Below are 26,017 nucleotides of genomic sequence, written 5' to 3' on the forward strand. Positions count from 1 at the left end.
CCCTTGGGAAAGCTCCCGGTGTTCCTTGTGCCCTCGCGGCGAGGGGGCTGTGGCGGGGGAAGTTCCGGAGTTCCCTGTGTCTTTACGGGGGCAGATCATGGTGACGTGACTGCACGTAAACACCATCGTGTCGTGTACCGCTCGTTCGTGATCGCGATGTCTTCAGGTTGAATTGTCTGTCGCCAGGCTGAAGGCCCCTCGCGTGTTGTAAACATAACCGGTGCCGGGAGATAACTTAGTAGAAGTCGCTTAATAAAGAAAAAGGCTGTGTTTCAAGAATTGCGCAAGATTACATCACAGAAATGAATGTGCATTAGGTGGGCGGAGAATATGTGTTAGCGGGCTTCATGTAAGTTTCGCTGTGTAAAAGCTGTGACCTTTTACCCTTTGGTGTGCTTGATTTCTGGAAACCTTCACTTTGCTCCCTTGCAGAATAAGCAATGTTTCTTTTTTAAACCTGATTCTGTCTCTGTATTTAGAGTGCCAAAATGGGCCACATCCATCCCAGCAGTGTCCTGCTGCTTGCTCTCGCCGGAAGCACGTGGAGAGAGGAACCAGCCTCAGTTCACACTTCAAGTTGCAATAGACCTCGATAACTAAGGCTTGAACGCTGGCAGGAGCTCAACTTTGAGTGCACAGTTTCCACATTTCCTGACCCTGCAAGTGACGGCTTTCACACATTTGAAATCCTGCGAGAAGGGGGAACTAGAGCAGGCAGGTACACCAGGAGGATAAACCATGTCTAGGGAAGAGCAGGATGAGGCTGGTGCTGGCTGTAGAGAAACCTGTACAGCTCTCCTACCACCTTGCTCTGCTTCTTGGAGCCGCTGTGGTCTGCTCACTTCTTTTGTCTCCTCCTTACCTAGGAATATGAGAGAGAGCACTTAAACAGTGTCCAGAAGGCAGAGTTGCCACGTCACTTCTGCAGAACAGCCTGGAGTGTGATGTCTTAGCTGAATTACAGGAGGTCATGAAAAGGCTGCCTAATGCCCAGATGAAGAGGCATGTTTCATTGCAGCCCAGACGTTTAGGAGCAATAAATATAAATAAAAGAAAAAGTTAAGGGGCAAGCAGATGTCACCACTTAGAGTTTCTGGTGAAGTCTACATATTTCCAGCCGTGCACCATTAGTTTGCTTTACAGAAATTAGTTTTTGTGTCATTATTCTTAGGCGTGTCTAAAACAGACAGGGTATATTAGTGCTGTGTTTATAGCAAAACCTAAAATAATGTCAACATTATTTTAAGCAGATTCACCTGCAATAGCTTTGGCTTGTCATTTAAAATTCTGTTTTCCACATGAGGAAGATTGTCTTAGGCATTGCCTCAAGCCAAACTTAATGCATTCATAAAGGTCAGCACTTTGGGTAAAGTGATACTTATAATTCACAAGTAGTGGTCTTGGAGGGACACTGATGAGATCGCTGCTGACAGTCAAGCTATTAAATCAGTGGAGATCTGTTACTCCCTGTTGCTAATACAGTCAAGTGTTGATTTTCAGCTCAGTGACAGCTGCCTGGACAGAAGTTTAAGTCAAATGTAACTAAGTTTTGATTAAGTGAACAGTATAGTGAAGAAAAAGCTTTAAATGTCTGTGACATTTATTATTTATGCCTGGGGATACAGGAGAACTTGAACAGCTAAGTGAGAAAATGTTCCATCTACAGAACACTAATTGACTATATGAAAAACTTGGTCACTTCAGGTATCCCCAGAAGTTGTTACTGAGTCACAGGGTCACCGAATGGTCTGGGTTGGAAGGTACCTGCTAGTCCAAACTCCCTGCTGTGGGTGAGGGCATCTTTCACTAGACCAGGTTGCACAAAGCTGCTCCATCGAACCTGGCTTTGAAGACTTCCAGTAATGGGAGCATCCACAGCTTCTCTGGGCAATCTGACTCAGGATCTCACCATCCACAGAGTAAAGAATTTCTTCCTTATGTCCAATCTAACTCTATCCTCTTTTAGTTTCAAGCCATTATTCATTGTTCTGTCACTACAAGCCCTGGTAAAAAGCCTGTCTATATCTTTCTTATAAGCCCCCTTTAAGTATTGAAAGGCTGCTGTAAATTCTCCCTGTAGCCTTCTCTTCTCCAGGCTGAACAACACCAAGTCTTATGAAGCCACCCCTCAAGCCTGTCGAGGTCTCTCTGAATAGAATCCCTTCCCTCAAGCCTTTCAATTTGGTGTCATCTGTAAACTTGCTGAAGCAATCACATACCATAAGAAAAGAGTGATCAAAGCTTTTCAAGTCATAAACATAGGTTAGGGACATTGGTCACACATCCTGTGTTACTACTGAACAACTTTCAAGACAGTAAAAATAATCAGTGGAACAATTTACAAAGGACAGATGACACTCAGCACTGGATTTATTTTCTTTTTCAAACTGATTCCTTTAGTCCTATCAGTGTTAGAATTTTTGTGAAAGTGGCAACATAATTCAAACTGGAATGACTTCATGTGACCTCTTTTCTAGATAATCACAGTGAATCTGAATTCCTAATCTCTAAATCTGTGAGAATTTTATTTGTTATAAATGCCTGCACAAAACCAGGACATGCTAAATTGAAGGTATAACTAAGAATTATCTTAAGAGTTATCTACTAGATAAGAACAACCTCTTGAGGTGGAAACAGATGCCACATTTATATAGTGAGAGGTTTAACAGATGGTTAAAGTGTGAGTCCTGCTTTGCCAGGTCAGGACACTTCTGTCCCAGCACTTGGCCTTGTTGTTCAGATCCTTTACTGTAAATTTTGCATGGTTAGCAGATGTGAATTAGCTGCTCTGATACAAAGCCCTCTTGTAGCTTTGTGGCCTCTTACAGGGAATCTGAGCTAAACCACTGTCCAGTAGCATGCAGTGGTTGATGTATTCCAGTTTGTCAACTTAGCCACAGGGCACAAGAGGAGAACTTTGACCCTACAGTGATTAAGAAAGAAAAGCTGAATCTACCTGGTGAAAGACGTAACATACTCAGCCTTTTTGTCTTTGAAGTTAATGGTGAGATACTGCTTTCTCTTTTGTTTCCTAAACATGCGGTCAATGATTTAATATTTCAATATTTCAATAATTCAGTGTCAGCGATATTTTTTAAGCCAAATTGTCAAAGGGCTACAGAATATTTAGTTTTTGAAGGTTGTCTGAAAAGTCATTTGGCTGGCTAAAAGTGCTGTGTGCACTACTTGTCATCCTGCCAAACGGAGAAAGCATGGGAGGGAGCAGTGATAATGTCTACACTCACTAGTATATATATTCTTCTCTGCAATTTTCTATCTATTAAACCAGCTTGCAAGTGGCACTGCAAACTCCCAGCAGCAAGGTACCTGTGTCTCTGAGTGCTTGTGGACAGCATTTGTGTTTTCAAGCTCCATTGAGCTGCTTAGAACTCAGCACTGAGGTGAGTCTGCTGTTACCAGCTATCTGAGCTGAGATTTTCCCTTTCTGTTAAAATATTCCTGGGCACTTCCTGAGCATGCACAAAAGGCCTTTTCTTATATTTTGTCAGACCTGAGAATATTTCTGACAAGTTAGTACTGAAAGAGCCTATTTAGGCTTTAAATGGCATTGCCTTTAGTTCTAAAAAGTACTGCATATCAGCAATGATCTCTTTATTGAGTCTTACTTCTTATTTTCAAAGTATAATTCAACAGCTGGCAACTGACATACTCAGAAGAGGGCTCCCCGCACCACCACTCTCCAGAAAATATAATGTCAAATTGAGTTAGTTTTTTATAAATTCACCATTATGTGCAAGGGAGAGTAAAGTTCAGTATTCAGTCTCACTCTGCAAGTGCAGTGAGCATAGTTCTGGCTCGTCATCCTTTTCAGTAGTCATTGATTTGCTGTGAATGCTAATAAGCAGTCAAACTCTGAATCTGCTGTAAACATCTTGTTTTGTTCCACTCTGTCTGGGTGTGTCCTTAGTTTTCCTGAGTGAATTCCAACACTAACTTGTAAGGCTAAAATTCCCTGTTGTGCTTTCTTTAGCAAGAAAACCAGTTCCTGCCCTTCCTGGCTTGTGGCCTCATTTCTGTTCCCAACATCAATTAACTTCTCCATGAGTTTTGTCAGTGCTGGTATTTGTGGCAGCATGCCACAAAACCGGTCACTGAAACGGTCAGACTCCTGAAAACAAGTGATTTGCCTTCAGGCACACTAAAATGTGCAATAGAAGATAATAAAATAAACAAAAATAGTTAAACATAGCCTGAGAAGAGTCAAGAAAGATTAAACATATGCGCTTCAGTTTGAGATATACGTTGCAGAGAAAGCTTGCAGATCCAGCTATTCTTTGCTTCCTTTTCTTCATAAAGATTAAGGGGCTGCTGTGTGTACAAAGTTTTAGTGGTGTTACAGGAAATCCTAACACAAGACAACAGAGTATCTGGAGGGAGCATCGTGTGTAAAAGCTGAAATATCTCTAAAGTGATTTGTGAGCAGTGAGGCATTAGTGTGGCATTGTTCCTGCCGGCCTGTCTTAAGGCACTTTTAAAGTCAGGCTTTCTGCGTGCCCTCGCTGAACCCCGACCGAAGTTGCAGGCTGTGATTTGCTTGGCTTTTTATCCGCTTTATTTCTCGGCGTCTTGTTTTCCTGCAACCCACCAGAGGTCAGTGTAATTCCAAGAATGGCGAGGAATAGGGCCGGGACAGTAATGCCAAGTTTCTACCAGTTGCTGGGATTGTAGGAGTGTAGCAGCGATCTGTCAGCAGTGTACCTTGTCTTTTGTCAGTACCAGCTGAACTGGGGAAAGGGTATGAAGCCGGCAATAAGTCTGCGTGAAGTCACCTTAGATGGTGAGCTTGTCTGAGGCAGACAAGCCTCCAAGCATGAAGCTGGCTATATCTTTCAAAGAGTGTTAATGTCAATTAGCAGCTTTTCAGATATTCTGGAGAGCCAAAGAATGGCCTAATCTTATTAAGCTCTTGTCTCAGTGGCTCCTTCCCTTCCTTTTCTAACCACACTTGTTCACTGAATAAAGGTCCTCACCGGACTGCAATGAAATGTCAGTTTCCTTCAAAAGTTATAATATTAATGGGAAACATCTTGGGACTCCTAGTAAATTTTTTTTCTCCTTTACTTTTTATTTTTTGTTACTGAATTTGTTTGCCACTGTATTTCCCTATTCAGCTGATTTGTGCAAGCTGTTTGGAAGTTCCTCTCAGCTTCTGTTGGTAGCCTTACTTGCTAAGTATGTTTAATTATAAAACCCACTACAATACTGCCACACTAAGAATTTTGTTAAACGTGTAAGAATTTTTTTCTGTTCAGAAATTTTTGTAGCCACTCAGTATCACAGGTCTCTTCATCTAGTTCATTGCATTTGAAGCTGGTTTGCCAGAGTGAGGGGCATTTCCTACCTGTTCTGTGATTTTTATCACTACTAACAAGACAATAGGCTAGGTTTTCCTGGACATAAAAAATGTTTTGAGCAAGTGTCTTTTCCCTGGTGATACGAATCCCCTGATTGCCTCTTTATTTTGTGGTATTTCTAGGACTGAGTATTTGGTAGAAATAAGTACTCAGGCTCAGGTAAATCAGTTAGTAAAGCAGATTTTTGTGCACTCTGAGCATCCCCAAAAGATGACTCATTTACTAATGTGTGAATCTGGGCATCAGTGACAAATAACAGACTGCTCCCTTAAATATACTTTTAGAATAACATGTTTCCATTATTGCGTAAATAATTCTTGCAGTTGTTGAAAAAGCCACAGAAAGTCAGTATGGGAATTGCTTGGTTGCCAGAAGCATATATCTATTTACTCTTGAATGAAGAGAAAAACTTGAAAATGTGCAGGAAAATGAGACATTAGTCCTTGGCAGAGTGTCCACAGTTCTGCTCAGCAGTCTGATATGACCTGCTCAGCTGCTTTGTGGGGATGGTAGGTGAACCTGCCCCAGATTCTGATTGTGAGAATTTGTCCTTTGTTAAGTCAAAGGATTTTAATCTTTGAGTAGATGGACTGATTCTTTTCAAAGCAAGATGTTTTTGTTTGTGTGTTGGCACTATCTTGCACTGTATATGGTAAATACACTACACTTGTTTTGGAAAAGTTAACTCTAATTCCTGATACATTCAAATATTCTAGAAATAGCTTTTATTTTCAAAACATTAGTTAATGTAAACATACGCTGCCTCATTTTTACCATCATTGTTAAGGCTTTGAACTGTTTATTTATTGTTAAGAAGCTCAGTCAAGGTGGGCACAGAGTAAAAATGGTAACCGCTTGTTTCTCTAAATTACCACCGTGTAGCAGTGGTAGTGCTGGTAGTTTTTTAGGGTGGTTTGTAAAAGAAATTTTCTTCTTTCCCCTAGAAGTTCAGTCTTATTATGGCACTTTTCACATTATCCAGGAGTAGTGTGTTCAGTTAATTTGACACTGGGCACTTTTGAATATGACTTCTAGGTTTTGTTTGAATCATTTTTTCAGGTTCTTGGAGCAAGGTTCTTTTCCTGTGGAAATGGGCAGAACAATAGTGAGAAAGATTACGGTATCCTTGCTTTTCTTCATGGTGTGTTCTCTTTGCAGAGTCTCTTGGATAGGTTCTGGACTCCCTCCTTGTTCCCTATTCTTTAATTTTTAATGGAAAGGAGTGGAACAGATCCAGCAACATTTGCTGTACAGAAAAGGGCTTGTTTATTCTTGTCCACATAATCAGGAGATGTCACCTGGGTACTCAAATTACCAATACATTTTCTTGGTAAATACGTTCCGTCTGCAACTCCTCTGGCTTTGTAAGAATGGAGCCCGTGGCTGTGTTGCAGAGTGATGCATCACTGTTCTGGCTTTTTATTCTGTATAGGTTTAGGAAGTTGTAACAATTCCCTGTGTGCTGACTGTGTTGCCAGTATTTCTCACTCTGAAAAGGGTGCTAGCATATCATTATGGTAAGAGCTGCTGTCTGTATACAAATGACGTATCTTGAAAATCACCGTGTCTCTGGGTCACTGGGAAGCAGGGGAACTGGAAGGAGAGAGATGTGCTGACAAACAGATAAAGTTTCTGGTGAGAGGAGTGTTTAAAGATGTGTTTAAAAAAGTTAACAACTGACATCTTTCATCTGGCCTTTTCTGTAGTGTTCTGACATTTCTCTTCTGTGACCTTGCTAGAAGTTCCTAGTCCTAATGTACTTAGGAATTACCTAATTTGGACTAATAAAGAAAGAAGTGGTGCCCTTTTAAATCCAGAATATTATGATACATATCTATGTTTGCCTGATGACCACTTTTTCTAGTCAGTGAGCAGTGTTGTTTCACCTAATGGTGGCAGTGGGCCCTACTTATCCGCTAACCAGAAAAGCAGTTATGAATATAGTACAGTTCTCTTCTGCTTAAATGGTAGTCGTGAGGCTTCCTAGAAACATGGAATAATCAGTGGCAAATCTTGAGGGATCCTTCGAAGGGAGGCAGCTAGGTACAAGGTGAAGATGATGTAACAGTTTATGTACCTTGTGACTTGCTTCCATGGAGCCCTTAGGAAAGAGGGCATCTGGAAGGATCCTGCAGGCTGGAAAAATTGCCTTGGCTTGCTGCAAACTGACCACAGAACTGGAAATTAGTTCAGTCCATGCACTTTTCTGCCTTCTTTCTCCATCCCCTTCTTCTGCCATGCACCTCATCTTTTGCATGGTTCAGTGTGTTTTAATATATTCTTTCTAAGTAGGATGAAAATTTTAGGAGATTTTTCTTTTGAAACGACAGCATGGTGTGATTCAGAGAATGAAATAGTTGTGAGACTGTGCTCATAGTTGGGAAATAATGCTGTCTGCTGGTGGTAATATACAGAATTAATGTTATTTTACACTAATGCTGTTCATTAACCCTCAACATTGTAGTTTCACTGGAAAATGTGTTGACTTGACATAGGCTAAGATAATCAGAGCTTTTCTTTCATTCTGTGATTGTGCACATCCTCTTTAATTAGGAAATTGCAGAGTAGAAGATCCTTTCAGGCTGCAGTATAAAAAATGTCAGTATTAATCTACAATATTTGTCCCATTCACTATGAGCAATTATGAGTGATGAATTATAAATGATAAATTATACACTGTGGTATTCATTTGTACTGCAACATGAATAGGTTTTCAATTCTTGTCCTGTGCATAAGAAAACCCCCGTAGCTTTATTCACCATGAAAATGGGGTACAAGTTTTCACTTCTCTTCGAGAGCTGTTGGCTTTCACTTAGTCTAGAAGAGCTGCTGGTCACAGGTGTCCATTTCATAGGAGAAGTTTGTGTTCAGGGTCCACTGAGGACATGCCCAGCTGCAATGGCAGGGGGACACATTGATTGCAGATCAGGCTGAGCCAGCTGAGGCACTGGATACCTCACATACCCGTTCCTCCTTGCAGACTGCCTTCTCATTGGGGTAAATGCAATGCCGAACTATGGAAGAGATAGAGTAAGACTTTGGTAGTGGGCTTTCTCTTGACCCTTATAGCTAGCACTTGCTCAGAATGCTGGGGTTTTTTTCTGATGCTTGTTCTGAAGTATTGAACTCACCCTTTGCAGGCCAGAGAAAGATAGACTTCAAAGCCAAGGCAACATGGCATCGCTGTAGTATACTCAGGATTTCGAAGCCTATATTCCCCTACGGATCTGATCCCAGAGCAGCCAAGTCCTGGTTCTGCACTGCAATATACCTGTACATATGACTCGATATGGGCATGAAGTTGGAAGCCTCTCAGAGCACCCTGATATCCATTTGGAGACAGTTTTCAAACATAGATGTCACTATTTCACTGTGCTCGTTGTCTATTACTGTGTAGTGCTGGCTTTGTGTACCAATATTTACTTACTGTTTCACTCAGACTTCTAAATGGAAGACTCTGATGCTACCTGGTTGGGTTCAAATTTGTCATTTAGATGCCTGGAATAAATGCAGATTTCCAAATTCAATTTATAATTCCCTAGTGTTAACCATCTCAACTAGTTAAAATCCAGAATACGTGCAGCTGCTCTGGAAGTTTGCCTTTAGACTGGCAACCAGTACTATTTTGTCCAAAATTTCATTTACTTAGAACTTAAAATCTCTTCTCTGTTTCAGGAAGTGACTACAGGAAAGGCCTTTGTTTCTCAACAGATCTGCTCACTAGATTCAGAAGGGTAGGATAAACAAGCATTAACCAGGTTTTCCTCCTGTTAACCTTAGAGTTCACTCATCTAAAAGGAGTACACTGAGTCTTCTTTTTGTATATTCTTCATGAAGTTGCTTACTGAATGCCAACTTTTGTTCGTATGCAAACAGGAATTAACTTATCTTGGCTTTCAAATCCCATGCTAAATTCAAGCTTGTCAGAAATTACTTAATTTCATTTGAACATACTGATATGAAGGTTCCAGAAGAATAACAAATGCAGAATGCCCAAAAGACCTGCCTAAGAGACATCACTATAACAAAAAAACCCCAACCAAACAAGTTTTTTGCTTTAATATGGAGGTAGAGAATACAAATTGGAGTGTCTTAGTTACAACTGACACACTTCAACTATGAATGTTTTTACCAGCCGCAGGTGCCAGTTGTGCTTCTTTGTGACATGTTTGAAGACCACATGTTGCCTTAGCATACTACTCAGGTTCCTCCTGCAGTATTCAGTCTGTCATCCTGGCAGTTGTGAACCCATGATCTCCTTTCTTCCTACCACCAGAGTTTGGCACACGTGTCACTAGGAGCGGTCTGAGAGGAGCATATGGTATTGCTGCAACTGAGGAGGGATTCCTTGTGGAAGTATGAGTGCTGGAAGTTTTACGTCACCTGGAAGCTTTTTTTTCTTAACAATTGTTATTTTTGCTTTATTGAAATGGACATGTCTGTCCATAAGCAGGCACCTTGCCATTGCAACAGATGGGTAGGAACATAAGTAGCCAGGAGAATAGATCTGTATACCTTTCAAATGTGTAATAGTCTGATTCTCAGAAAGCTGTCACTCTAGTTCTTTGTAGGGAACTTCCTTGGCATATGGCGATAAGGGAGATAGTCTATTATTACTCAATTACTTAAAAAACCCCAAACTATCAAATGTAATGTGCTGTGTTTCTTTCTCTAATGAATAGGAAGTAGAATGTCTGGAGATGACAAAAAGCTTCAGGTTTCTCTGTTTATGTGAAGAAGAGATTCTAAAGACAACATGGCTTGAAACCTCTATCTGTGTGTTCTAGTATGTGGTAAACACTGGTTGGTAGTCCTGTATTCCATGAAGTGTTTACAACGCAGAAGCAGACAATAGGTAACTGGTGCTCAAGCAATCAAGCAGCTGGAACACAGGCATAGCTAACACAGAGAATGGATATTACAGTGCCTATAGTATGTTTTGTTCATTCCTGGTTAGTATTACAGATTTTATGCTTAAAATAAAATTTTTTAAAGAAACTTTCCTCCTATAGATCTGGTGAAAACTACTTGCTTTTTATAAGCAAAAGCTGTCACTGAAAGAAATAACACAGACAGCTCAGGTGTTAGCTGTTGTGTTTGGCAGCACATTAACCAGCTGGCAGCTGGATGTTAGCAGCTGCATGTTCTATTTCTTGCCTTTGTGCGGGTGTTGTCTGAAGGTTGAGAACAAAGGACACAACCCTAAGAAGCCTGCTTCTTAGTTCTGCTACCCGCAGAACAGCTTGTAATACTTACACTGTCAGATAAGGAGAAAATCAATATTTTCAAACCAGAAATTGATCCAATGAGAAAAGTAAAATAGGATCTTTCCTCAAGATTGATGGTTTATGGGGCTGGTCAGATCTACGTGGGGAACATTAGAGAACATTAAAACAGAACAATTAATAATATTCAATCATAACACACTAGAACTTTCTTTAGTGTTATAGCGGAATAGGAGGTTGGGTGTGAGTCTTGGCTTTCTATTTCCATGCACATGTAGAGGAAGGTATGACCTTCACTCAAGCAGATGCCTGCAAGGTGTTGTTAAATGGGGCCATTAAGACATGAACAGTAATGGGGTTTGAGCAGTGCGCAGCATTGCAGAACCCAGCTGCACAAGGGTTTGTTTGTGGGACAGACTGCACAGAGCTCCACACTGCTGCAATTGCAGTTACCCCTGGAAAGTCTGCCGTGGTCACCTCCAGGAAAACTTAGATAGCAGGGTAGAGATGCCACTGCCCATTGCACGCAGCCCCAGAAGTGAGTATTAGATAATTCACTTTCCCTTGAAAGGGAAGCATCAGAGTGTGTGTGTGTGGGCCCTGCAAACTGATAAGCATTGATGCTGAAGCCTAGCCAAACATGTTCTCCGGCACAGCCTAATGCTCATGCTGGAGATGCTTTTCCAAATTCTAAATTGCTCATGGAAAGCCTTTCCTATTTTTGAATCTAATCTCCTTTTTCATTCTTTACAGATGAATTAAGTAACATGCAGGGTCCAAATTGCAATCACTTGTTATGTCTAGACTTTTTTCATATATCCCAGTATATACCTCTTCATTTCCAGTAGTGCTCAGAAGACCACTCAGTAGACTCAGAAAAGAATGGAGCCCTGAATAAAATCCTTAAAATTTCATTTCCTACTTTGAGAACTTGTCTTCTGAAAACCTGATCTGTAGTGAAGAGCTAGTGAAAACAGATTATCGAATTCCTGCAGGGTAACAGTGCCATTAATGATATGCTTAAGGTTAAATGCATATAAATACAGGATCTGGGCCTAAGAAAGTAAGTGATTTGAAAATAGAGAGATACAATTAATTCTGGATTTTAAAGGTAAACTGAGAACGTGTCCACATACTTTTACATCCTTTATATTGCTGTTACATAGCTGTTTAAAAATTGAAAGCAAAAGCAGATTCCAGTTTGCTTGGGAGTGAAAAGCACTTAGATACAAGACAAGTTTGTTACTGAAAGAAAAATTAAATAATCAGATATGGATTTTAAAGTAAAGAATAAAATAGCTTCTAAAGAAGAAATATAAGCTATGTGGCTGCTAGAGTGATTGCATAATGCAGGCAAAAAAGCTGTTTTCTGACCATCTCCAGAAAAATGCACTTGAAAACATATAGGGCCAGGTCATAATTTTATTAGTTTTTGAGCATCTTTCCTCTCTCTCTCTGAGTGTTGTTGTTTTTGTTTGTTTGGTTGGTTGGTTTGGCTTGGTTTGTTTCTGTAGAGCAATGCATCTGAGGTAACATTGAAGCCATAACTCAAGGAATTTTAGAGGGATAGCTGTATTTTAGGCCTAGGTTAAAAAGAAGTCAGAGAAAGCACTGTTTCTAGTTGAGGAATATTTTTAAACTTATGTCACTCTGCCTATGGAATAACTCCACTGAACTCAGATTCAAAGCTGCAGATTTGCACAAATGTTAAGTCATCTCAGAAACTAGGTATTTGTTTATTGTAATATCTGAACCTAGAAAGATAAACAGTTACGTTAAATAGGGACCACAGCAGGTTAGGATTGCAGAAAACTTAATTTATTCAGCTCAAAAAACAAGGACTAGCCACTTAAAATTCCATGTGATTAAGGTGACTCATTCTTGGCAGTATCATACTACACCAGAATGGAAAATCATCTTGATTTGTAATACTAAAGAGAAGCTCATATATACCATAATAAGATGAGAATGAGTATATGAGAAGGACTGATGTGTATTGGTTCAAGTTTATTGAAAATTTGGACACATGTTTTTGCTTGCTCTGAAATAATCTGGGAGAATTTCAGAAACACTTGCTATGCTGTATCATTAACCAAACAATATTTTTGCGTCACAAAATGGTGTCCTTGCATGTGCCTTTTTATGCAATGTCATTCCATCATGGTGTGTTTTGATTTAAGTGAATCATTGCACTACTTCACAAATGGAGCTGTGATCTAAGAAGAGGAAAAACACACAACTCTATGAAATTAATTTTACTGGAGAAGTACCTTCTTGGTCATATAGGTTAACAGATGGTAGAGATGCTGAAGATGATATGGAGGGCATAATATTAATATATATCTATTTGGGCAGGTTCATAGTGTGGAGGAGTAATGGAGTTTTTCCCTTAAGTGGTGGAATCCTTAAAACTGAGATTCTTCCTCCTTTTTGTTTTTATCTCTATGCAAACACCTACCGGTTTGAATGTATTTTTAAAGTAGCTTGTGAAATGATTTTATTTGTTTTGTTTTAATGTGGGATTTACTGTATTCAGAGTGGAAGAAAATAAAATTAAAAACGTGCAGAGCCAGACCTCTTCACTTTCATGCTGAAGACAGCCTTTATTTAGACAGGATTTCCAAACAGTAATGGTGCCAAGGCTTGCTGACTTTTTTGCTGCAGGTCACTATGGTTCATGGAATTATTTTCACAAAATGGAGCTAGTGGGACTGTTCACTGAAGTTTAGTGGTTTGTATGCTTTGCTGTATAGATAAGACACCAAAATCAAGCCTTTGTTTAAAGGAGGATAGTCACCATGTGTTTATCTCATTAAGGTCTTGATAGAAAAGGTCACTTGCAGGAAGTAGGTTAGGTCTGTGGTAAAAGGTGGCACTACAGGTAATGAATATTACAAGTATACTTGTAATTCCCTGGATTTGTAATATTGGTAAGCACATCCTTGAAATTTTTTTAAATAAAAATGTGTAATTCCATAAAATACAAATGGATCATTACATTGTGGAAAAGAGAATATAATTCTTGTTTGGACCTGTCATACTTGTATAGTGCTGCAATACTAAGGGGCTTTTCAGAGAAAACCTACATAGAGACTGGCCCATGCTCCATTCTATGTCTCCTACATACATATTTATGTGAATGCAGGATTAGTAATCTGTTTGACCCCCTACAATTCATCTGGTGACTGTAATCATGATAATGTGCAGTTCATGTATTAATTTACCCCTATGAGATTTATTCCAGATTTTGAAGCCTCTAAACACAATGAATGATTACAGGAAAAAGAGAGCATGACAAGAAAATGTTTCCTTCACTTTTCTAGAAACTAGTTATGTAGGAGCCTTTTTTCTCAAAAATAGCCTATGTTCATGAGCCATTATTAATGTCATTTAATCCAGTATTTGTTCTAGCCTTGGATTTTTTAAGCAAAGATTTGCCTTAAAACTGCAATGTTTAGTATATTTGACAACTGTAATATTTTAAAAGACTAAAAATATAAAATCCATAACTTTTTAGAAAAGGTAGCTTATATAGTTTATTGATGGCTTTACAATTTCTCTAGTACAGTGATTTGAATACATGATACACAAGAAAAAATGCTATAAGAGAAAAGAATTGCAGATGCTATACAGCATTGTCGTATTTTAGTGTTCACAATTCCTATTTTTATACATATGGTGCGTGTAGTATATAGAAGTAAGATGACATGAGGAATTACATAAGACCTCAGCTGGTGTTTTTTTAGTAATATTTAGTAGTATTCCTAATACCTTTTTCTTTCTTTCCCCAGGAATGACTATTGATACAAATGTGTATGCGATAGAAGAGCAACTGACAACTGGGCTTGCCTTTAAAATACTAGAATTGGCTGTTCAGGACTCAACTGCCCTCTGTATTTTCTTCATACTGTTTTCTTTTGTTGAGATCCATCAGCACAGTTCTGAACTGGGGTTTCATCTAACTCTTGTGACTTTGACTCATGTGAGTGAATCAGCCATTCTAAACATCACTTGAGGAATCCTGTGTATAGACTACCAAGCAAAGTCCTTCTGTGGTACAAATGTGATGTGACAAACATACTTTTTTATCTTAGATTCTAACATCTTAACATCTCTGGGAGAAGGAAAAAAGATAACAACAGAAGCTGGTTAAATGTACTTAAAGATGCGTTCTTTCACAAGTAACTGATAGGCAATAGTCAAATGAATTTCTCAGGCAAACACTCTGAAACACTTGAAATCAGCATTTCTCTGCAACAGATTGAAGTAGTTCCTGGTGACAGTCTTTTGTAAGTAAATATTATTAGCACAAGGTGACAGAAAACAGATTGCCTATGCAGGTACAGAAAGCAAAGGAGCAGGGCTATGGACAAGACCTTTGTCAGAGAGGAAAATGTTACTGACAAATAGAGGGCGGAAATATTCACACATGAGCTGTGTTTTCAGTCTTAGTGGGATGAAAAGTTTTAGTACAATCAGTGGGATATGTGAAGTAGTGCTCCAGAGCAGTGAGCAGGGTACTTTTCTGGGAAGAGCTGCTGATGTTCTTCACCTTGCAGATCCTCTAAAAAGCACTCTGGTAGATGTGCCTTTTATTCTTAGCCATAGGGTGTTGAGACCAGGCCTGGGTTTCATAGTTAGAAATAATGCATAAAACCTCAGATTGAAAACCAGTGACCATGGCCAGTCTTTTCAAATGTGAACTCAGTAAACTCAGATGAAAAGCTCTGTTCCTGGGATTTGATGTAGCATGTAGCTGATGCTTAAATGTGGGCAGCTCTAAAGCTCATGCTGAGCCTCAAAAATTGGCGACAAGCAGAATAAACACCTGAAGCTGAAATACTGGTTGTGAGTGCAATTTTTATGCACAGACACAAAAAAGGTGAATACATTTCCTCTGACTACACTTAAAATTGCCTGGAACCTGGGGCAGCTTTGGCCTGCAGATCATATAGCTTCATTACCATGACTCTGAGCCTAAGTTAATAAGCTGTGCTGAGCAAGCTTGTATCTCTGCACCTGTCTCCAGAACTCCTTGAAGCAGTAGAAAAAGATATGCGTCCTTTGGGAAAAGCTGAATACTTCTTTTGTGATAATTGCAAATGCTGCCTTTTAAACCTGCCCTATTAATTCTAAGGAGGTTTTCAAATTGGTGAACCTAGAAAATGGAGCTTGTGTAAGAAGAATTTATCCTGAAAAAGAAATCCAGCTCATTTATTTATGTGGTAATGCTCCTTGCTTCATTTCTTTTAATCTTGTCATCCTCAAAAGTTGGGGTTTTTTTGAATACAAAGGTATCCCCAAACCATAATTTTATTTAAACTAGTTTCCATGTGATGACATCACAGTCACTGGGAGGTACTTCACCATAAATTTTTTCTTTCCATCTAACACTCCACTCATCTGAGAAACTTGCTCTTTCTGCTGCTGGTCATTCAAATAGTGATACTTTGAAGTTAACAGGAGTTTGAGTTCCTCTGCAATTTTCATGATTAAACCTACTAAATGTGGAGACACTTCAGTTGCAAGCAAAACTTGTTCATATTTGAAATAAATTTGACTAGCCTCACTTACAGTAATGTAATGTTTTGTAAGCATAGGCTTTCAGTATGTGCCCCTATTGCTAGCAGTCAGGAGTTTAAATTGAAATAATTACCGTCACACTACCATTGTGGAGTCTGTTGTAGTGCACACTCAGGTATTTTGTAAAATGAATGTAATAGGCATGTATTTTCTCTTCTCTTTACTAGAGATCTTGCTTGATAAGCTCAAATAAAAAGCAGAGTACATCTGAATCATACTTTGGTACTACTTCAAACCTGCTATTCATGAGTAAAGAAAAGTTGTCATGGAAACTTGAACTGTGAGATGCAAGACAATAATTTTATTCAAATCCTTTATTCAATGAATATGTTCTCTTGCTGGTAATTAAGTGTGAATTACTTACGGCTTTCTTGTATTTTTCTGTTATTTGAAATAAGTTGCTAAGCAATTTCTATTAATGTAATTTCTATGTGCTTCTTTGCACATATTTAATATATGACATTGAAAAGGTTTATTAGTTTTGGTTGAAAAAAGTCACATGGTAAGGTGTGTTACTTTTCCCTATGCATCAGGTATGCTTCCCTTTCAAAATATCCTTTTTTTTCTTAAGTTCGTATTTTTGATCTGAATACTTCTAATTTTTGGATATTCACTTAACAGACCATCTTCAGGGAGACATTCCTGTCTGTGCACCCATTTATTATAATAGTTGTTGAATATAAAAAGACAAAAGGGATTGAATTTGTCAGTTGGGCATACTTAAGTAAGCTTTCTTGGAGAACCTTTTCCCAGGCTGATTGATTAATTAGGAAGCAATTTATCTGACAGTATATTACCTTAGTGCTTTAAACAGGATCTATGCAGTGAAACACATTTCTGTCATGAGAAATTTGTCATGTAGAATACTGTACATTTGGGAGTAGTCATTAAGTTAGGATTTATTTTTTCCCTAGTCTATTTAAAAATTGTAACCAATTTTTACAGTATATTTTGTTGATACTTTTTTTCCAGGTAGGTGTAAAAATTGTTCTGTTATATGAACAAGTAGGTGTACAGGTGGCTGTTTTTATAAAGACTGAAGCTGAAATACAGCCAGGTATTTTTTGGAAATTGATGCAATGTGAATAATTCAGGCTGCTTGGTTTTGTAGTGTGTTTTCATGATGACCATAGTAATTTGCTTGATGTTATATTTAAAAATTTTAACTTTTTTCCCCTAACGGTTAGTAAGTGTTAAATATACTGGGCTGACACTCATGGAAACTACATTTGTCTGTGAATTCAGTTTTAATCTAGGCTGCAGAGCTTCTCCAAATGAATTTCTTCAAACTGAACTGCTCTCATGGGCAAGTTTCATGGGCAAGTTACATTTAAGAGTGGAAAAATTCCTGTTTCTTCTCCACAGGTCTCTGCAGTCACCTATGTGTTCTGACTTTTTATGTGACTTTGTGCTCATTTACCCCCCGATTCATACTGCTTTTTCTTCCTCTGTATGTGCTAATTTACATGAATTTTTGAAATGTTTTTCCACTACGGCTGTTCCTTGATGTTGACATTGAGTGTACCAAGTCACTGGTGTTAAGTGTGGTGTAAATTAATGCTGCTCTGAAGAAGTGTGGCTGACAAGTAGCTGGGTGGCCCAGTAGCCTGACTGCCTTTTCAGCAGTTTCAAAATCCTGGGAGATGGGTTGGTTTTAGTAGCTCCCGCTCCTGTATAAGGTATTCTGGAAGTAGGACTCAGGTCCAATAGAAAGATTTTACCAATACAGTGCTCATGAGTTTAGCCGAGTAAAAAGATTTTCCTAACAGAGCTGCAATTTTATATACACATTTACTAATGTATACTAGTAGAAGCCTTGTGATTTTGTTGTTGTTTTGGTTTGGGTTTTTTTCTCAATGAAGTGTATCTCTAACATTTTTTAACAGTATGGCACTGACCAGAATTTTTGGACATGTGGTTGCAGGGCTAACAGCATCGTGCTTGAAGAATTGAACTTCAAGTGATGGAAATGGAGATGCTAATTGATAAGCAAAAGTTAATGGCAAGGACTGTCTTTTCTCTCCTTGATATGCCTTTCAGTGATACAGGCTTTATCTACATAGATGAACCACTGTATGTTGACTTTTTTCCTGCTCGAAGATTGAGACAAATAGTTGTGTAGTTTCAGTTGATATGGACATGAATAGAACTTGCCTTCTTATGTAAAAATCTTGTCTATCCTTCATTTTGTTGCTGTGCTTTCTTACCACAGCAAGATCTGGCTTGACTTCAGAATCATACAAGTAATTGCTTATTGATTCTCTCTAATCTTCTGGCAAGTGATCTGTGAAACTACTAGTTCAATCCCTACCTTATTGTAAGCTTTGTCAAAATCACTATTTGTGCTTAGACAGACTTTGAAAAAACATTGTCTGAAAGAGATCTTATCCAGACAGCATTTCAGATCCTGAAAACTCTCATAGAGCAAACAAAATAAATAATTTTCCATTTTCAGAACCTGATGTTTAAGAGACCTTGCTTAGAAGACAAGTAGTTTATGCTTAAGAAAAGGTAGTGTAAAGTGAGTTAAAGAAAATTACCTTCTTCAGAGGCTTTGCTTTACTTGTTTAGAAGATTAGCAACATGTTTAAATAGGCTACATAAAAACTCTGTTTAGTAAGAAGAATCCGGTGCACTTGTAAGGAAGAAAGGAAGAATTAGTTCTCCACTGTTTCTTAGTTACTTGTAGAACTTATTTGTGCAAGAAGAGAACAACTTTATGAAATATCTTGAAATAAATACTTTGTCTTCTGTAGATAGGAGTACTCAATAGGACACCAGTTCTTCTTATAAAAGAAAGAAATTACCATAGTGAGCCATATGTACAGTTACCTGAGCAGACCAAAACAAATGTTCCATGGTGTTCCATGTTCCACAGTTTCAAACTGCAAGCAAAAATCTGTGTCCAATTTACTGGTGTTTATTCAGAGAAAAATAGCATTTCAGAGTAACAGTAGCAAAACATCATCTTTAAACTACTGTGAAGTCCAATGCTTGATCTAGTTTCTAACTTGAGGCTATTTTGGAACTAACCGTTGTTTTATGCATGCTGTGAGGGGTTGGAGGCTTGAGGTTAGAAGGCCCTTTTGAAATAACAAGACTTCCCTATTTCATGGCTTAAGTGTTTGTGATATTAGATTTGGACATCTACATTTATTCTGCTCATCAGACAACCTCTGTAGAGGTATTATATTTAACATTTGTTTAATAATCTTTTTAAAGGAGTGATAGCATAGATTTTATTTCAGCTGGGCTGTACACAAAACCAAGGTTTTGGCCTGTTTGGAACCTGTGTCCCTATAGAGACAAATATTAAGTACTAGCAGCACAGTGAGTAAGATGGACATTGTGTGTGAAAGATGGGCTTCATTAGCCAGGATTCATCTTCCAGTGATTATTCACTTTATGCACTTGTGAGGCCGCACCTGGAGTACTGTATCCCGTTTTGGGACCCCAGTACAGGAAAGTTCTTGCCTTTCACTCAGGTGAGTGAGCAAGTGAGGTCAGCAGTAGGTGCTTTGAGCACATAACATATTCTGACCGTGGGCGGGGGGTTTGTTTGGCTCAATTTTCAGAAGACTTAATTCTTCAGCTGCAAAATGAGGGCTCTTTACAAGATGAAACCCCACTGCTCCCAGGGGTGTGAGCTTGAAGGACAAAAGGCAACACTCCCAACTTGCAGCAGAAGAGATTCTAAGTAGATATAGGGCAAAAAACTGTTAATTGTGGGAGTGATTAAGTACTGGCACAGGTGCCCCATGAAGATGTTGAATGTTGATCCCTGGAGATTTTTCATTGAAGGCCAGACACTGAGCAACCTAATCCAACTTGGAGGCTCCTTGGAGATCTGCTTTGGGTAAGAGGTTGGACCAGACAATATGCAGGGACAACTTAAGTGATTCCATTTAAATAAAGGATAAATTTGAACAAGATGAGGAGACAGACATATAAAAAAATTCCCAAGTGCTATTCACTTTCTATGGATTTTGTGTTTTTAAAGTCTTTTTCTTGTATTTGTTAGTGGTGAAGATCAAGTGATTTAAGCAGTACTTTGGATAAAACCTAATTCCATCAATAATGGATGTCTTTGAAGAAAAGCTAATTTATTTTCTTTTTTCTATAAGTAGATAGAATATATTGAAGTAAAATTTTAAGTGCATCAGTGTAATATTTTATGTCTTGTCATCTGTTTATTGCATTTCAGATCATCCATTGCAATTATCACAACATCTGAGTCTGGGAACATTAGTGATAAACAATTAAACTTATTACTTAGCTAGCTCTAAAAATAGACTTCATTCTCTATCTTTATCGGTCATCAACACCTTTGATGGAATTCTAGTTTCATTTCCCCCTTCAAGTGCAGAAGCCATGAAAGTACCCAGAAAAGTAAGATACAGAGAAGAAAGTTTATCATAAAAAATAAAAGCTGGAAAGTGTAAGACAATTGTGTTCCATGCACCATCTACAGTAATTATATCCTTGGCTCTCCCCTCCTGTAAGAAAGGAAAAAGCTCTTTTGCTGACACTAAACAGGTGGCCAACCCACCATGTGTGGAGATAAGATCGATGGAGAGGAATCAAAGGATCATTTTGATAATGACAATTGTATTTATTTTTAAACAAAGATGTTTAGTTTCAAACAGGTCAGGTAGGAGTCAATAATGGGCAATGCAGAAAACTAAAATAACTTTCTAGCTTTTTCTGTAAAGTTCTTTTAATTATGTTTGATTTATTTTTTCTTTGATTTTGGACCCTGAATTTATTTACAACACAGTCTCATGTGGAGGTGTGTTGAAGAGAGAAAGCTTTTGGTCTTTTGGATGGACTATAAAACATGCTGTCTTGTTCATTTCCTCCCTGCTTTTCTTTTGTACAAAGCTTCCAGCTGTTCCAAGCAATGATTAGGTGCTGGTTATAGTGAGAGAGATGGAAAAGTCAGATAATTCAAGAAAAGGTATGAGTAGGGTTAAGTTATAGAATGCCACCCATCTCCTGAGAGGTGGGGAAAAAGGAGAAAGAGAATGGGAGAAAAGTAAAACACCTGATTAAAATTGTTCCATGGGCAACTATGGTGTTTCTTTTTTCTATCCATTTCCAGATCTAGACCCTACAATTACTTGAGAATTAAATAATTTAGCAATTATTTAAATAACAAATTATGTAAAGCTTAATTAACCATAATACACCCATCAGAAACACGAACAAATGTAGAACAGCAGGGAATAGATCTACCCACACAAATTCTCTTTCCTCCCGAAAGACCTAGCACAGATAATTGCCTTCCTTTTGGTCCAAGTGACTAGAAAACATTTGGGGCTTTTAAGGATATTCCAGTGAGGAAAAAAGACCAAGCAGTGAGCTGAGTTAGTTTGTTCTGGTTTGTTTTTTTGCAATAACACAGAAAATTTGGATTCTTTTTGAGCAGAGGAGTAATCAAATAATATCCTCCTCATACAAATAATATCCTCGTCATAGTCTTTTTGTTTACGACCATCCCTGGTTTTGTACCTCTTTCTATGCCCAAGCAAATCTGATTTTTTTTGTCTTTATCTATTAGCATCTCACTCTTTTTCTAACTTAAGTGCCAGCATCCATTCAAACTTCAAATAAAACCATATAAAATCCCTTTTACCTATAGCAACAGAATTCCTTTCCCTCTTTGGTGAGGGGAGATGTCTGAACCAGGTTCAATGAGATTTAATTCAGTGTCTAACAATACCCACTGCATTCGTCTAAAAAATCCCAGGCAGGTTTTATTGAAAGATGAAGATGTCCTGGAGCTTAGGCCATAGAAGAAAATGCCTGCCATAAGTTCCTTTCTTTTATTTTTCAGAGTTCCAGGTGGACCAGCACCTTTGACAGATGCATTAACACTATCCCATGTGGAAAGAGTCATTTTTCCAAATCGGCAGCTCTCACACTATTCAGATTCGAGCTTATGCTGTTAAAAGTCACCTAGTATCCAACAGGTAACTTACTAAGGTCAAAGAGTGTCAGTAACCACGCAATCTCAGGAAGTGGTATGATTGAAAATCAAATCCACTGCTACCTTTTCAAGTCTGGAAGAGGAAACCTCATTAAGATCACACTGCAGTACAATAAGGTGAGTAAGATGTGGATAACAACAGAGAGATCTAAACTCAAAATCTGTGTCCTAGGACCATGAGCAGACTTAGATGGGAAGGAGCTGCCTTGGCTATTGCAGCAATATGATTCTCTTAACCACCTGGGAAACTAGCTAATGTATTTTTAACAAGATAAAGAAACATAAAAATGTGAGAAGGTATTATTGTTAAGTGGGAGTAGAATTCAATTGAATAGGTGAATTTTTTACAGGGGGGCTGGAGCAGCAAGTGCGAGTCCCAGTGTTGAAGTCATATTGTCATCCCCTTTTTCCCAGGTTTCCCCTCCTGGGGATCACCACCTTTATGGCAAACATCTGGGTGATGACCAGCGAAGCAACTGCCCATCACAGCAGCAATATAAAATTTGATCCACATTTGACTCATATTCCAGTTTGTGAGCTGCAGTGATCACCCGTTGAAGCAGCTGTACTTGGTCTTAAAATCCCTACCCACACCAGATGAGGTGGCTGAGCAGATAGAGGATGATGAAGCAGGGTTGCAGCGGAATAATAGTTTGCAACAACACTGAGTTGAGCTGTCAGAAAGTCATACAAATTCTATCAAATATCTGGAAAGATGAAGTGGAAGCCTGCCAAGACATAACCTGTCTAGGGCTTGGAGAATTCAAATGATTTGGTTTTACAAACCTGCATAGCCACTACGCGGGTTTTTGTGAATTTCACCAAAACTGGAAATAAATGATTTTTTCATTGCCTTCACCCATGTGGAAACCTTCTATATCACGGGAAATGTTCTTTGAGAATGCAGCACTGATGGGGCCTGTATTAAAAATGTGCTTTAAATCAAATGGGAGAGCAAAAAAGAATGAAATACAGATTTTAAAGAAAGCAGGTGTCATTTGATGTGATCTAGTTCAAACTTGTAGTTGTCTCACCCTTGTACAAAGATTTAGCAGAAGCCTTCAGGATTAATACAAACCAAAATGCTGAGATATTTTTATTGACTTAATAATCTTCTTTCTGAGTGATGGTTGAGACCCTCAGAATACATAAACCAAAATATTTATACTGTATTCATGCCTGCTATATAGCTATCTAATTACTATTTTTACACAGCTTTGGTGACTATGAGTAAAAATTGACTAAAACCAATACTGTTTTGTTGATGTTGTGTTTGATTTTGCTGTTGTTGTTTTGATTTGGTTTTGGTGTGGTGGGTTTTTTAAGATGCTTGCTGTTTCAAGAGTCATTTCAGTCTATATCCCAGTAATAAACACACAGCAAATCCACACTGTAGGTTTGTGGTCAGTGTACTAGAAACAAAAGTCAGGAGCATAGATGTTGGAAAGGCATCCTTTATTATGTGTACATTTCTTTGAGATAATTTAGGGGATATTTAGATATTTGCCTGCAAACCAGCCCCTCCAGTATTCTAAGATAGGTCCAACAGTAGGAATATGGCTATCTGAGCTCTTACCCAGGCTCCGTTTTGGTTTTAGCTGATCTAGATGCAACAGTTTCCATCAGAAATCTTGTAAGAGGTTGTCCTGTACTACAGCTGTTAGCACCCCAAATTCTTACCAGATCAAATCAAAGTTCTGGATGTGAGCTGCTGCTGCTGAAGGGGGACACGCTGCTTTTTTGCCACTATTGCTTGGTGGCAGCAGAGAGTCATCACTTTTTAAACTGCGACATTTGTCATCTAACATTGACAATATCCATGAGTCAGGGTGTTTAGCACAGCACGTGCACACTACAGTGTCCCGTGGGTTCTTGAGATGACCCCCTTACGGCTTGCCAACTCATGGTTTTAGGCAGACCAAGTCCTGAGCTATGCAAACAAGCCCTACACCTCTCTCTCTATATATTGCACATATTTCTCCTTTTATTTCTGGAGTTAGATCTAAGGAAATCAGTATGCTTAGCTCACCTCAGAGCACAGTGGGGCATTGCTTAAACTGACTGATGTCTTGCACATAAATAGTGAACGAAGGTCAGATAAACTTAATGTATGAATGCAAATGCCCCTGTTGAAGCAAAGAACTCAGGCAACCCAGGCTTGATAATTTATCTAGTGCAGCATTTTTGCTGGTAGCACAGCTCTGTCTCTGCAGTGTGTTGTCATCAGTTCCTTTGTCCATACAATCATTATTAACATTATAAAAGCCCCATGAGGCCCCAGTCCTCAGCACTTTACCAATGCCACTCTACGGTCAAGAGCCCTGTCCTGGAGAGCAGTCTAGGTCTGTGGGGTACAATACTTCCTTTGTCTAGATTCTATAGCACAGCAGATCCAAGAAGATTCACATGTGCCTCTGTGAGAGGAGAAGGCTTGGACTGGTCACAGCCAGTCTTGTGTGCTTTTTATTCCTCTTATTTGCCTTCTCTGTTTTAACTTGTTTTATAGGTGCAACTGAATTCTCAAGCAAGATTGAATTTTTATGCCTGAAATTGTTTGTTATACATTTATACTGAAGTAATACATCTACATACTGCTGTTGTAAAAAGCATTGTTTTGTGTTGTACAGAAATTTGTGAACTTGTTTTATTGGCTCTTGTCAATGCCACAATAAAATCCATCTGTACTTGGAGCAAAGAGATAATGCTTGGCTGAATACAGGAATATTCCTCTTTATAAATTCTTACTCTCTTTCCATGAATTAAGAATTATTCTTTACCCCTGTCTGTTATCTTGTCTTCATGGTCTGGATAAGTTTTTGGAATGTAAGAATTCAGTCAACATTAACTTTGTTCCTCTGCTTTGCTCAGTTTAAAACTGTTTCTGTGACAACAGGAAATTAATTTTTTGAAGAAAAGTATTGGTCTCTTGAGGTTTCCTAGAAGACCTAATATTGTTATCTTCCATAAAATGACAACAAATGCAGTCAATTATTTTGTTGAACCTTTCTGTACTGCAATTCTGTTCATATATGTATAGTTACTGTCTAATTGGATATGCACTTGTCCTGCAGATAATTGGTTTCAGACAGACCAAACAATGCATTGCTATGTCCACAAACGAAGTGTTAATGTTTTGCTTTATACCAGACTTACTTCATGTCAGGATGTATATCAATAAACAGCTAGTCATATATACATGTATAAAAAATTGCAGAAATTAAACTCTTTCACACATTTACAAGGGGAGGGGATGAAGTCTCACATGATTTCTGGTACGTCATGTTGAGCAGCAGCTAACACTGCAGCATCCATGGTACACTTAATTTCTTTGTCGCTACAGTTGACCCGGCCCTAGATGAGAGAAAGTTGATCACAGAGGAGAAAATGGGGCCACAGTCTATTTCTTAAGTACAGCTCTGCAGTGAAAAGGATAGGATTTTCTGTACATGGTTTATGTTGGTGTTTGAGCTGCTGAAGTACTGACAGCACTATCTATAATTCAGTGATAAAAACTGTAACACTATACACATGAATGGCTGCTGTTCAAATACCAGGACGTCCTCAGGCTAGACCACTGATATCAAGAAATATTTTTATCCCCATCCGACAGATTCTGAAATCGAAGACGGGAGTGACTGTATCGCCTCAAATCACACTGCAATTTAGAAAGCACCCATGAGTGTTTAATATATGTTATATAATAGTCTGTATAATTTAGCACATGTATTTAATATGTATTAAACATTCACTGATAGTTTCTAACTTGCTGTGTGATTCACAACTGTGTGAATCCCTTCTTTGGTTTCTGAATATATAAATAATAAACCCTTCTGGTTATATTTTAA

The 26,017-nt window shown here is 38.5% G+C and overlaps 1 long non-coding RNA gene across 5 annotated transcripts; it reads left to right on the forward strand.

The window, feature by feature from the left end:
• The first annotated feature begins 6 nt into the window (after positions 1–6).
• Positions 7–26,017, forward strand: LOC108445219. 5 transcript variants are annotated; one of them, XR_001859989.1, is made up of 4 exons: positions 7–718; positions 3,290–3,401; positions 14,392–22,289; positions 22,587–26,017. It is a non-coding gene; the product is annotated as an uncharacterized LOC108445219 (long non-coding RNA). The 5 variants fall into 5 exon arrangements; XR_001859991.1 differs by having other exon boundaries at positions 7–349; positions 480–3,401; XR_001859988.1 differs by having other exon boundaries at positions 7–3,401.

Source organism: Corvus brachyrhynchos, unplaced genomic scaffold (genome assembly GCF_000691975.1).
Source record: "Corvus brachyrhynchos isolate BGI_N302 unplaced genomic scaffold, ASM69197v1 scaffold433, whole genome shotgun sequence".
In the NCBI taxonomy this organism is placed as follows: domain Eukaryota; kingdom Metazoa; phylum Chordata; class Aves; order Passeriformes; family Corvidae; genus Corvus; species Corvus brachyrhynchos.